The following is a 12,090-nucleotide window of genomic DNA, read 5'->3' on the forward strand; positions in this document are numbered from 1 at the left end:
ATGGAAAAAAATAACACTTCGTCTATCAACTCTGAACTCCTACAGTGGATTTGACACCCAAAGAGTACATTCACAGACTCCGCCTCCAATGCTACAGGTATTGAACGAAGCTGAGCAAAACTTCAGTCTCCATTTACTGTTATCAGACCTGTTTACCCAGCCTGGTAAGTAATTTCTCTCAGATGGTTTAAATATTTTATTTGCTTTCTAACTCTATGGCGTTGTTTGAGTCAAAATAGAGCCCTGTGATAGACATTAGCTACGTTGCATTAGCTACATGGCTTCGGTGATAGCCTAATCATGTTTAGCTAACTAGTGATCTTTGTAACTATAGTATATGACTGGCTTTACAGAAGTAACAATTAATTTACTGATTGTCTATGTAGTTCAGTAGTGCAAAAATAATCTTTATAAATGTCCTCACAGGTGATGCTTGTAAAGGTGGAATATAGGGGAGTGCAGAAGTACATTAAAGTTCCACAAAGTGATGAATGCTTTCATTACTCCCAGTTTCTTCAAGATGGTTTGTATTCATATGAAATTTAAAGTGGTGTAAAATAATCTCCAATGTTGCTAATTCATAGTAAGGCTTTATTTGATGTTTTAGTTAAATTTAATTTCAGTTTTCTTTTTTTCAGTAACGGCTAAATTCTGCTGTGAGCTTCAGCTCTTCACAGAAGGTGTCCTCGTCCTGACTGATACCTTGGACACTGAAGTTGACTCAGACATTTTTGATGAACTTCTAAGGTCTGGGGTTCAAGCTTTCAGGGTTGGATACCGAAAGCAGCTAGCAACAGGTAAAACTGATTCATAATAATCTGGAGTAAATTCCTTTATGATGTTTAATTCATATTTGAATATTGGTGCAATGTAAAAAACAAAAATCCTACCCAAGGCTCTTTCTTTGAGTTAAAGAATACTGTTGAATACATATCAAAAACAATTATTTTGTTGTGCATTAGTCTAATTGTAATTTATGCACATGGATTTTTGGTGTTATTTTCTAGATATTGAGATCAGTTTGGTTGAAGATGAATTACAATCATCAGTGCAGGCCACCCCTCTTGTCACTCCAACATCATCAGTTTCTCTGTCAGACCATTCCTCATCCCCTGCTTCTTCTTGTTCTTCGGATTCAACTCTTATCCTCAAAAGTACAAAGGACAGAAAAAAGGGCCAAGAAGAGCTTGATCGTGATGATGCAAAACAGGTCAGAAGCAAAGCCTATAGCCAGTTATTGGTGTTGATATTAATTTTAAAAGCAGTAGCCTTTGGGCCAGCTACTAGAGGTTAATCAGAATATGTATTTTTGTTTTACAGATGGTGTATACAGTCCTGAGGTCAAACCCAAAGGGTGAAGAAATCTTCAACGAATATGACAAAACTAAAACGCTCTCAGATGCAACTCATCGGCAAATGGTCAACATACTGGTCGCAGATATGATAGAATCTCATGGGTATAACTCTTTTGATGATCAAAGAAATCAGTATTCACTGACCAGAGTAGTGATACTTCTTTTTGTTTTCAAAAGGAGGATCCCACCCATAAGTGTTCGGACTAACTATGCCCTGGGGATTGCAACTCTTTTTCCATATCTTCAGGATCCATACTCAAAAAATGGTTATGTATGTATTCTGTCTGAAACTCCACATATATGTAATTTTGCCATGTTATTACACTTTTGACAAATAAGTGTCCCTTTGTGTAATTTTGATTATGCCTGATGTCCTTTTATGTGCAGGAACATTACTATAACCCTGAGGCCAACAGTGGCTATCTTGCTTGGAGACTCAAGACTGTCCAACGTAACACCTACGATGGTGCACGTGGGGGTCCAAGGACAAATTTCAAGGACAGTCCAACAACCCAAAGAGAATCTTTGATGGTTGGTGAACAGCTCTTCGGCGAGGACCTCAGAGAGGCTCTGTCTGTTATTAGACACTCAATGGATAAGGCTGTGGTTAAAGAGAAGATGAGAGCCACCTTTGAATATCAATAGAAGCTGGTTCATGACCCAGATGCAACATCATCAGTCTTGGATGTCTTCCCTAGATTTCTTGATACACCTGGGTTGGTAAGTGTGTTTCTTCATATTTTATGATGCATTTAGGCACTAATGCATAAATAGTGCAAATAACATGTTGGTAAGCAGCATTTGGTGTCTGTTTTTTCTTTTTAAAAGATTGATCAGGATTTCTCGATGATGTTTGGGGATGAAGTTTCTCGAAGATTTCTCACAAAGTGGCCTTCATATTTCAAGCAAAAAGTCATCACAGAAAGCCAAAGTCTTTCATCAAGTCCCTGTGTTGAAGAGTTACAAGCTTCTGTTAACCCGGAACATCCATCTGTCTTTGGTAAATTTGGGTAGTGTTTTAATATATAAAGGAATAATATTAAACGTTTTGTCTTGCGGTACTGTAAACTGCAATCAAATATATCTTAAGTGATTTAGGCATATTTGGTTTTTGAATAAGCTTTAAAAAAATGTATCTGTTTAACTTCATTTTTTCTCCAATTTGCTTTTTTACCTTTAAGGCTGGGATAGTGACATTGCAGCTCTTCTGCTGTTGCTGCATCTCCTTCCCCCCACATCTAGAGGCCACAAAAAAACTGCAAAGATTAGCTCCGCACAGGCAGCCAATCATCTCATAAGATTTGTCAAGGTATGCACCCTTAACACTTATTGGAAGTAATGATTTTTTGTTTTATCATTATGCAACACTAGTTTGTTATAGTGTTACAGTCACCTTTGGTGAATTTTACGTTAAATAATCCTGTATTTAAGATTATAAAAAGGGAGAGACAAAATCTGTAAGGGCTTTGTTTCAAAAGGAAGGTAGTCCTCATATTGTGTGTCTGTACTTTTGACTGATATTTGCCATCTAAATTTCAGGAAGGAGTCAGCCTTACTACTTTCCTGGAGAAAGTGGACACCAGACAACCTTTCCTTCTTTGCATCGGTGAGCAAAAGAACAACATTCAGAGGTTCTTCATTGTTGTGGATCAGAGAGCTATCCCCTGTGATGCTCCAACATCAGTGGCTGCTTTTGATGGGCTATTCAAAGCACACTTTGTCTTCAGTCTGTCTTACGATGAGGCCCTTTGCAGTTTTTACACATTTATTCAAACCACAATCTACAATATTGATGTTGGAAGTGCAAAAGAAAGTCCACGAGTCAAGGAATTGAGAGCACGTCTGCTGAGAGAGCGTTAAAATCCCCCAAGATCCAAAAGCTTGTAGGGGAGTTTAAAAATACGTTTTGACAATTTTCTTATGTTTTGTTTGTAAAATGCACCACAAAAATTGTTCAGTTCTTTGTCAACATTTAAAATTATGTCATGGTTTATATCCAGCTAAAAATCTGCGTTTAAAATGTGGAGAACAGGGATTTTTTTCGTCGTTCTGTACTTACAATGGCTTTAGAAAACATCTTCACACTGTACATAGTCATTATAGACAGGTACAGACACAACAGGAAGTTGTCAAAGACAGTCATTCTCAAGAAGAACTGTTAAGTGATCAGTCATCTTCTTCTCTATCTATGTCACAGACTCCCACTGTTACTACACAGAAGTCACTTGTTGGAATGTGTGGATCTGTTGTTGCTCACTTACAAGCTTCTGGTCTTTCTGAAAGTGCTGTTCAAACAATAATTTGTTCTGTTGAGGAAGCTCACCAATGTCAGACCTTTTGCCAGGCAATATTCTAATAAAAGTGAGAACATGTATATTGTTCCACATTGTTACAGGTTTTGAAAAAAACATTTTCTAATTGTGGTGCACTTTTGGAATAAATATTTGCTGAAAAGAACAAACATTGCTTCTTTCTTTATTTATTTTTCCCAAGGGATTTTTATATGTTCAGAAAAGTACAATTTTCAGCATTTAGTTTTAGAGAATAACTCCTATGTAGTTAGGAAAACATTCCATGAGAGTGTTAATATTCCAATTCTAACACCGAGTTGGTGTAATTAAGTGTTAAATTATCAACTCCAAAAAGATTTATTTTTTAACACTAAATAAGAGTTACGGTGCCAACTCTCCAAAAAGAGTCAAATTAACTCTCTCTGGTGTGGACCCATATAGACACTTCAAGAGTGTTAAAATCAAATCTGACAGTGTTAATTTGAGCATGTTGGATTTGCTGTGCAGGATACCAAATATCCCAAAATCAAAAACATGAAAACAAAGTCAAAACAAACCAGAAACCATGGAGACATTAGGGGGATTCAATCTAGAAGAGGAAGGCTCAGAGAGAAGGAGTTGGAGGAAGTTAGATGAGGACCCAGCAAACAAGAACTGTAGAGGGAGAGCATTTAAAGGAGACTGAGACAAAGAGAAGAATAATGAGCAGATTGGGAGCAGGTGAGCACAGGGCAGGAGAGGAAAAGAGCAAAGGACAAAGGAGAACACAAGAGGGCAACAAATAAAAAATATAGAAAGGTGAAAATAACCAGAAAACACAACAAAATAAGAATTAGACCACTAAGAAAATGGAGAGCATGGAGCAAAGTACAACTGAAAATTCAAAAGAAAAACAAAAGAGAGCCAAGACTGAAACAGTAACTCAGAATAAACCAGAGAACACAGCAAAATAAAAATTAGAGCATAAAAACCTATCGAAAAAAAAGAGCAAAGCAAATCAGAATATCAAAAGAAAAACATAACAGAAAGAGAAACCTATCATGTTCAGGAACATAAATTACTTTGTCACTTTCATCATGTGCCTCCCTAACAACAGGTTCTCAAAAAAACCAAAACGAAATTGGATGATATCCAATCTACATAAAAATTCCATTCATTCCAAACATGTCCTTGCAAATTTCTCACACCCAATCAATAACAGGAATTTAAGAACTGTTGTGCTTAAAAGACTAGGTAACTGTTACTAACAACAAAAGGTAATAATGAAATTTTCAGCGTTATATTTTTTTAAATACAGCAGCGTAATTTTTACTTGTAGAGAATGGCAAATGCAAATAGTTTAACTTTTTATTTTCTAGGGTAAAAGAAAAATGTTACAAGTTTTATGGGGTTTTTTATTCTCATAAATTTTTATCAATCAATCAATTAATGACTCTGACAAACAATAAATTTGTCCGCTTTAGCTAACTATCACTATTAAAAACAACAGTGTGGCCAAAGTGATAAAAGGATAAAAAGTATGATAACGCATTAGAAGTAAAAGGTGGTAAAAACGCCACGTTACAGTAAAATTAGTAAAACAAACATGAAAACAATATAATATTGCCCTAAAAACCTTGGTCTAAGGCTGAAGCTCCCCAGAATTATAAGACAATTAAAACATATGGGTAAAGCATGTACTTGCGGAGAAGGGGATGATCAGGAGCAAAGCTGGCAGAGCCAAATTTGACACAATTAAGTGCACACCAGACATGTATTGAATAAGTGTGATATTTAAATGCTGCATACATGCCTCAGTCCTCTCCCAGACTGGTAATTGCAAACTCAGGTTGGTGCATAAAAAATACTGAATATTTACTTCCCAGCTAGCATTTTAGACAAGCTAAAAAATAACTGAGAACTGTCTGGTCAATCCCGCTGTAGTCAGAGTCGCAGTAGTCCTAGCAGGTGGTATGAAAGAGTGAATGGCACTTTCATTTACTGTATATTCTGAAATGGATTCATACAAATTATTCATACAAATGTACAAAATAATGTCAACTGCCTATACAAAAAAACATTTGATCATGAAAATAGTTAGATACATAAATCATCCACCCAGATAGTGTAATTAGCCTTTAGCTAGCCCAGGCCAGCAGTAATCTCCCTGACAGAATTCTCCAATGTATCACTCTCCTCATATGGGCCACCAGCAGCCTCTCCCCAACCTTTAATGTTGCTGTCTGCCTGGTGGACTTATCCTCCTACAATCTTTCACAGCCTCTATAGCTGGCCCCTGGCCAGTTATCCTCTCCTTGCTCTGGCAATGTTTCCGTGGTGGGCTTCTCCAAACTACAGCTGCGCTCTTTCACTTTCCTCATTAACTAGTACTGCCAAATCCCAGCCTCCTCCTTGCTCCAGTGCTTTGTTTCCTGGCGGGCTCTTCCAATCTCCTGCTTTGGTTCCTTCGCTTTAGAGGCGAACAGGGCTGGCTGGCTCGTTAAGGCTTGTAACAGCTTGTAACTTGTGCAGCTTGTAACTTCGACAAAAAACTTCAAGAAAAGGTACAGATCACTCACTGAGAATCACCTCTTAATGCCTCAGCTAGGAAAAAAAACACCATCCCACAGCCTTTATAGCTATGTTAAGGTACTTCCCATTAAATGTTTATTATAGGCCTATAAAAGTTATCTTTCTGCTTTCTGCTCTAGTTTAAGAGATGATACACAGACTTATAAAATGAGGCTTTGCTTTGTAGTGGCGCCCATTGCTTTTTTTTTCTTTCTTTTTTTTTCATTTATTTTTAATAACTTTTCATAACGGGTCCCAGTCAAATATGGGAAATTGTTTCAATATGTGTGGCACAGAGACAGAAGTGGAAAAAAAATATGCACAGATCTGCTCACCCTGCGCAGATGGAGCCTCTATATGCAATCAGTGTGACGTGGAAAATAATCTGATCTGTGATTAAAAAGTCATACGGAACCACTGTGACCCTGACTTTAGAGTTATGAGCCGACAGGACTATATCTGTCAGCCCGCCTCTCGCTCATTGACAGCTGGAGATAGGCACCAGCACCCCTCACTGCCCCAGCAGGGATAAGCATGACGGAAAATAAATGGATGGATGGATTTTTTACTACGTTGATAGCTGTAGTCAGGACAGGTCTTCAGTAGCTGGCAAGAGAAGCCTTTGACTGAAGGCACTTTTCTGGTGTTTAACAGTCTTGAAGAGGGTGTTTGTGGTTGTCTTTAATGTTGAAGGATCTCTTTAACAAATCACCTCCAGAGGTTCTGGAGGAGTTCCAAGAACAGAGCAGAGAGTATTTATCTGATTGCTTAGTTTCTTTAAGTCATTTGTTCTGATTCTGTTATCCCAGCAGATGATGGCAAAAAGATCACAGTCTCAATGACTCTGTCTCTTCCTGTGGACAGCTTCACAGTTGTGTCTCCAGATGAGGCTGCTGTTCTGGTGAACATTATGTTACATTATATTATATGTATACAATATGCAAATTATGTAGCTCTGAGAGAGGCGTTGGATGCAGAAGTGTGCCATGCAACCAAAAGTTTGTTGGTTAAAACCTTGCCTCTGGCTTTCAGTTTTGTGTCCTTGAGTAAGAAATTTCACCTTAATTGCCTACCGATGGCGGTCTGATGGCCTGGTGGCATCTGTATACAGCAACCTCACTTCTGTCAGTGAGCTCCAGGGCAGCTGTGGTCTCCTAACTTAAAAAAGTTGTATATATAAGTATATATAAACCATTTACCATATAGAATAGAACTTTACTGATTTTCAATGGAGAAATTCACTTGTGACTTATGAAAAAGGGAGGTGTAAAGAGGAGGAAAAGGTGTATGAAGTTTGCAGTGATATTACACCAGGTAATCGTGTAGTGGCATTGTCAAGTCTGATGAAAGCAGGGATGAATGACCTGCAGTATCACTCATTTTTAGACATGGTGTGTATAAGTTTGTTACTAAAGGAGCTTCTCAGCTCCTCTACAGTCTAGTTCAGGGGTGAAAGGTGTTGTCCATGATGGTTGTGAGCTTGGACAACCCACTCCTCTTGGCCACTTCTTCCACCAAGTCCAGAGTGCAACTCAGGGTGGAAGTGGCCCTTGTCACTAGCTTGTTCGGTTTCTTTCTGTCCCGCTCAGCTCTGCCTGGGACCCAGCAAATTATGGCGTAGAGGAGGGCTTATTTGCATACATGTTGTAACTGTCTACAGTAGTTGTACTGTCTAGTTTAAGGAAAGCTGGGGTGTGAGATTTCACTCAGATAATTTTCTGATAAGAACATTTCTGCACTGTGCTTCTAATAGGTTTCCACTTAACATACAGGAGTCCTATGATGGAATTTCCTCAGATATGCACTGAAAAAAAAATTGCAACAGCTTTTGGCATTTACTTAATCATATTTAGTGACTGTAACACAATTGTTTCCTGTTATCAGGGTAGGATAAAAAGATTTTGTTAAAGTAACTAAATATGATTAATTAGATGCCAAAAGTGGTTGCATTATTGTAAATTATTGTGTGTTAAATAGAACTAGTAAAGATCTAAAATTGATATAAGAAAGCATGCATGAAAAACATGTTTACATATGATTTACTTTACTGGAATTTTTTCATGTTTTTATATTTGTTTTCCATTGGACGCATGCACCAGTCCAGGCATTTACCCCATCCCACTAGGAGAGAGATTGCAACTTCTGCTCTGTTCCTCTGCTTTGCTAAATTCAAGTTGTTGTCCTGTTTTTCACAACAGTCACAGTATAAGGGGTTGTATCAAGGCAGAAAAAAATATTGTTTAGGATAAAGCAATTAATATTGTAGATTTAATTTGTTTCACTTTTTTTGGTCCTTAACTACTAGTACCAACAGCCCAGTGAGACTTGTGTTACAATATTTGCTTGGAGTTAAATGATTTTTGCAAAATAGGAGAAGGAGAGTTATATTTAGATGTTCCACGACACACCTTTTTTGTTAATGGCTCTGTCATCATAATGTTTCCTTAATGATACGTTCCTTGGTATCCTCTTTCCTATAGTCAACCATGTAAAACACCCATAATTAACTGACATGAACACCACTTTGATTCTCTTAGTCATCAGGCATTATTCAAGCAGATCTAGTTTGAACAACCACATCAGCATTGCTTTGTTTAAGCCAGCAATCACATGCTGTTGAATCTTTTCAAAGTGACCATATCAGGGTTGACAAGATGCCTCAAAATGATACTCATCTCATATTACAAAAGAAAACACAATTAGCTTTTCCTTTTAACTGAAGTGAATACAAGAGAAACTATTAAGATCATTTTGTGATGGAAATGTTCCGAGTTTTTTGATTGTGAGCATATCAGGGTGGAATAGATACCTCAATATGATACTCATCTCATATTACAAAAAAAACTACTTTTTTCTTTCAGTAGTGAGGGAAAAAAATATTGAGGAGGTTTTTAAATCAGTTTAACACTTATTTTAACATATCGATTTGGTCTGTAAAGACTTTAAAATGGTAAAAATTTTTCCCACCACTACTTGGACAGTGAATATTTGGCACCAGCTAAAATTCTGAACAAGCATCTTTTCAGACCAAATAACACTAACCACTGACTTAAGAGCTGATATTATGGTCCAGATTTTCTTCCACAGATTAGGCTTTATTTCAAAGCAGCAGCTGAAATCATATGTAACATATAATCTTCTTCTGGGGAAATAAAGTATTTTCCCTATAGATGCTACTTTTAGGCCATACTGACATAACATCCATTGTTCTTCTGTTTAAAAAAAGTTAGTGATTTTATAGGTTATTTTCTTAATCATTTAATTCATTGTGATTTTAGGACACAACTTTCATCAAGTTTTGATATAAATTGAGATGCAAAAATCCTCCCAGAATTTTTATTTTATTTATAATAAATAAAACAAACAAACAACAACGACAAAAAAAAAAAAAAAACACGTCAAAAACAATGTTACAGGTGTAATAGCAGGGTGGTGCTATTGGTAGCCATGTTGCCTTAAAGGAAGAAGATCCTCGGTGTGGGGATTTCTGCATGGAGTTATAATCTTTAATTATTTTTTATTTAGGTATTTCGTTATATCTATTAAATTTCACATCTGTCTATTATTAACATATTTTTTTAATGTTTTTACCCATATATAAAATCCAGACAAAGTGGAGATTTATAAAAACTCAAGTTTTGAGCCTATCTGCATATATGGAAATATATATAATAATGTCTGGCACATCTCGGTCTGCGGTGCATATTTCTTTACACATATGCGACCAGACTTGCCCAATGGTGGGGGTTAGAAATTAACTTTTTACCTTTCTTAGGTATTTTTTTGTTTTTATTTTTTGGTTCTTGATCCATGATTTAGATTAAAGATTCATTCCTAACAGGGAGTCCTTGTTGTTTTAGAAGTATTCGCATTGGCTGACAAATATTAATTATGTGGTACACTGGCCTCTATGCGTCTGGCATATTTAAAATAAATGCTAAGTCGCATATTTCTGTGGGCTGGATTGGATGAAAATGTTTCTAAAAAAATCTTATATATTTGCAGCACTATAGGAAAACATTAAAGGGGGTGATATTGAAAAAAACAAAGCGCTATGTGTTGACTAGGCCTCACTGGCTCAAGAGCTAGTAGTTCAAATTAAATACAAAATATTTGTAATATAGAAACTCAAAAACGTATTAATTTTGATCTCCTAATAAAGGTTTGATCTGTATATTTTTCTTACAATTATTCATTTTAGGTTAAATTCTTGCCTTCTCCTATCACATGTTATTTTGTCTTAAACTTAAAGATAAGAGAAAGAGTAACTATAACTAAAACTAGACCAATGAATAAATTATACCAAAAATGCAGAAAAGAGATAACTGACAGAAATAACAAGGAATAAAAAAGGTAAGAATTTAAAAATTATATATGTAAAAAAAAAAAAAAAAAAAAAAAAAAAAAACAGAATAACTTAAATTAAAGCTTAATGAGAACCCAAAAGGAAAAATTTAACAGGACAGTAGTGGCGGCTGCAGCTCTCTGAAAAAGGGAAGGATCAATGATGTTAAATTAATCCAAACGTCACGTAATTCATTAACAAATGTTGAAACACATAAACTACATTATTACATCGGGTGAAAATAGCTGTTGTGAAGTGCTCGGAAATAATAAACTCCATGAAGTGCGGCCAGAGTTCAGTACAAGATAATTGATCTGACAGAATGATCACTTTTCCCATTTGACTCATGAGGAAAACCTGTTAGCTATCTGCCCACTGTCAGTCAAAAATCCTCAAGTATGTTCTGTATATCTGTATATAGCTTCCATATTTACTTATTTTATAGCCTCTCACAGTTTTTGTCTGTTAATATATACTATTTATAGGCCATACATACATAGTTTATGTACAAGTGTAAATAAATATGTATATTCCGTATAGCACTTCTGGATAGATGCAAAAGTGGTCACACAATATGGATCTTAAAAAAGTGTATAGAAATAACAAAATAAGTGACAGAGTGAAGACAATAAACAAACACTTTGTATTTGTGACAGTGTAATGATAATAAAGTTGAATTCTATTATTTTACAATATTTTCTATTCCATTCTATTCTATGTTTGCGAGTATATCGACCAGCCAGCTTCATGACCCTCCCCTGCTCCAAAGATTCCCTAAGGGGTTTAGCTCCACTGGAGGTGCCGTACTTTTGGCATATTAGCCAATCACGGCCCTACTTTTTCGCTGCTTATTTCAATAGGTCCAATCCTCAACAGGGATTTCTCATAGAGACTGACAGGCAGAGTCTAGCTGCTTTAAAGCAGAGAGGAGACAGCTGGTTGATGTACAACATACTTATGTAATCAGGTGAATTTTAGCACATATTTACTGCAGTTTAATGAGTAAATTTTTGAAGTTTAACAATACGTATTTTACCAGTAACTTTACTGGTTTATCCTCCATAGAATTCAATGAGAAGTTTCCACTGATTTTCCTCTACAACATGCCTGATCTTAGTTGTCTTGAGAGCTGCGAACAGTTGAGCCAAATCTCCATTGAGGGGGCCTCCCCTAAGTCCTTTGATGACTACAGCCAAAACAGTTCTCTCTTCTCCTTCAGGCAACCCTAAAGAAGAGATAGCTATTACCACAGTACCACAGATTGTATAACAGTTAACTTTAGCCTGAGGTTTTTCCTCTTTTCCAGTGATTACATAAGGCAGTGGTTGCATCCTCTACCCAACTCTGCAGCTGATTTATCCAGGGTTCTGCCTTGGTCACCTGCCCAGACAAGCATTTTATATCGTGTGCAATGTTGTCCAAATGCCATCCATTTTTTGGCTCCCTTATTTAGCCTGATGGCAATTTCCAGGGACAACTTACCCATATATTGTTTTCTGTCCCACTGTCAGATTCATTATGGCTTTAGTGTCTCTGAGTCTGATGTGCT

The 12,090-nt window shown here is 36.5% G+C and overlaps 1 long non-coding RNA gene across 1 annotated transcript; it reads left to right on the forward strand.

Moving 5' to 3' along the window:
- Positions 1 to 1,421: 1,421 nt before the first annotated feature.
- On the forward strand, positions 1,422 to 1,814 carry LOC119796489. The gene is made up of 3 exons (XR_005282477.1): positions 1,422 to 1,457; positions 1,533 to 1,626; positions 1,743 to 1,814. It is a non-coding gene; the product is annotated as an uncharacterized LOC119796489 (long non-coding RNA).
- Positions 1,815 to 12,090: the final 10,276 nt, after the last annotated feature.

This window comes from Cyprinodon tularosa, unplaced genomic scaffold (assembly GCF_016077235.1).
Source record: "Cyprinodon tularosa strain WSP-4 unplaced genomic scaffold, ASM1607723v1 ctg550, whole genome shotgun sequence".
Taxonomy (NCBI): Eukaryota; Metazoa; Chordata; class Actinopteri; order Cyprinodontiformes; family Cyprinodontidae; genus Cyprinodon; species Cyprinodon tularosa.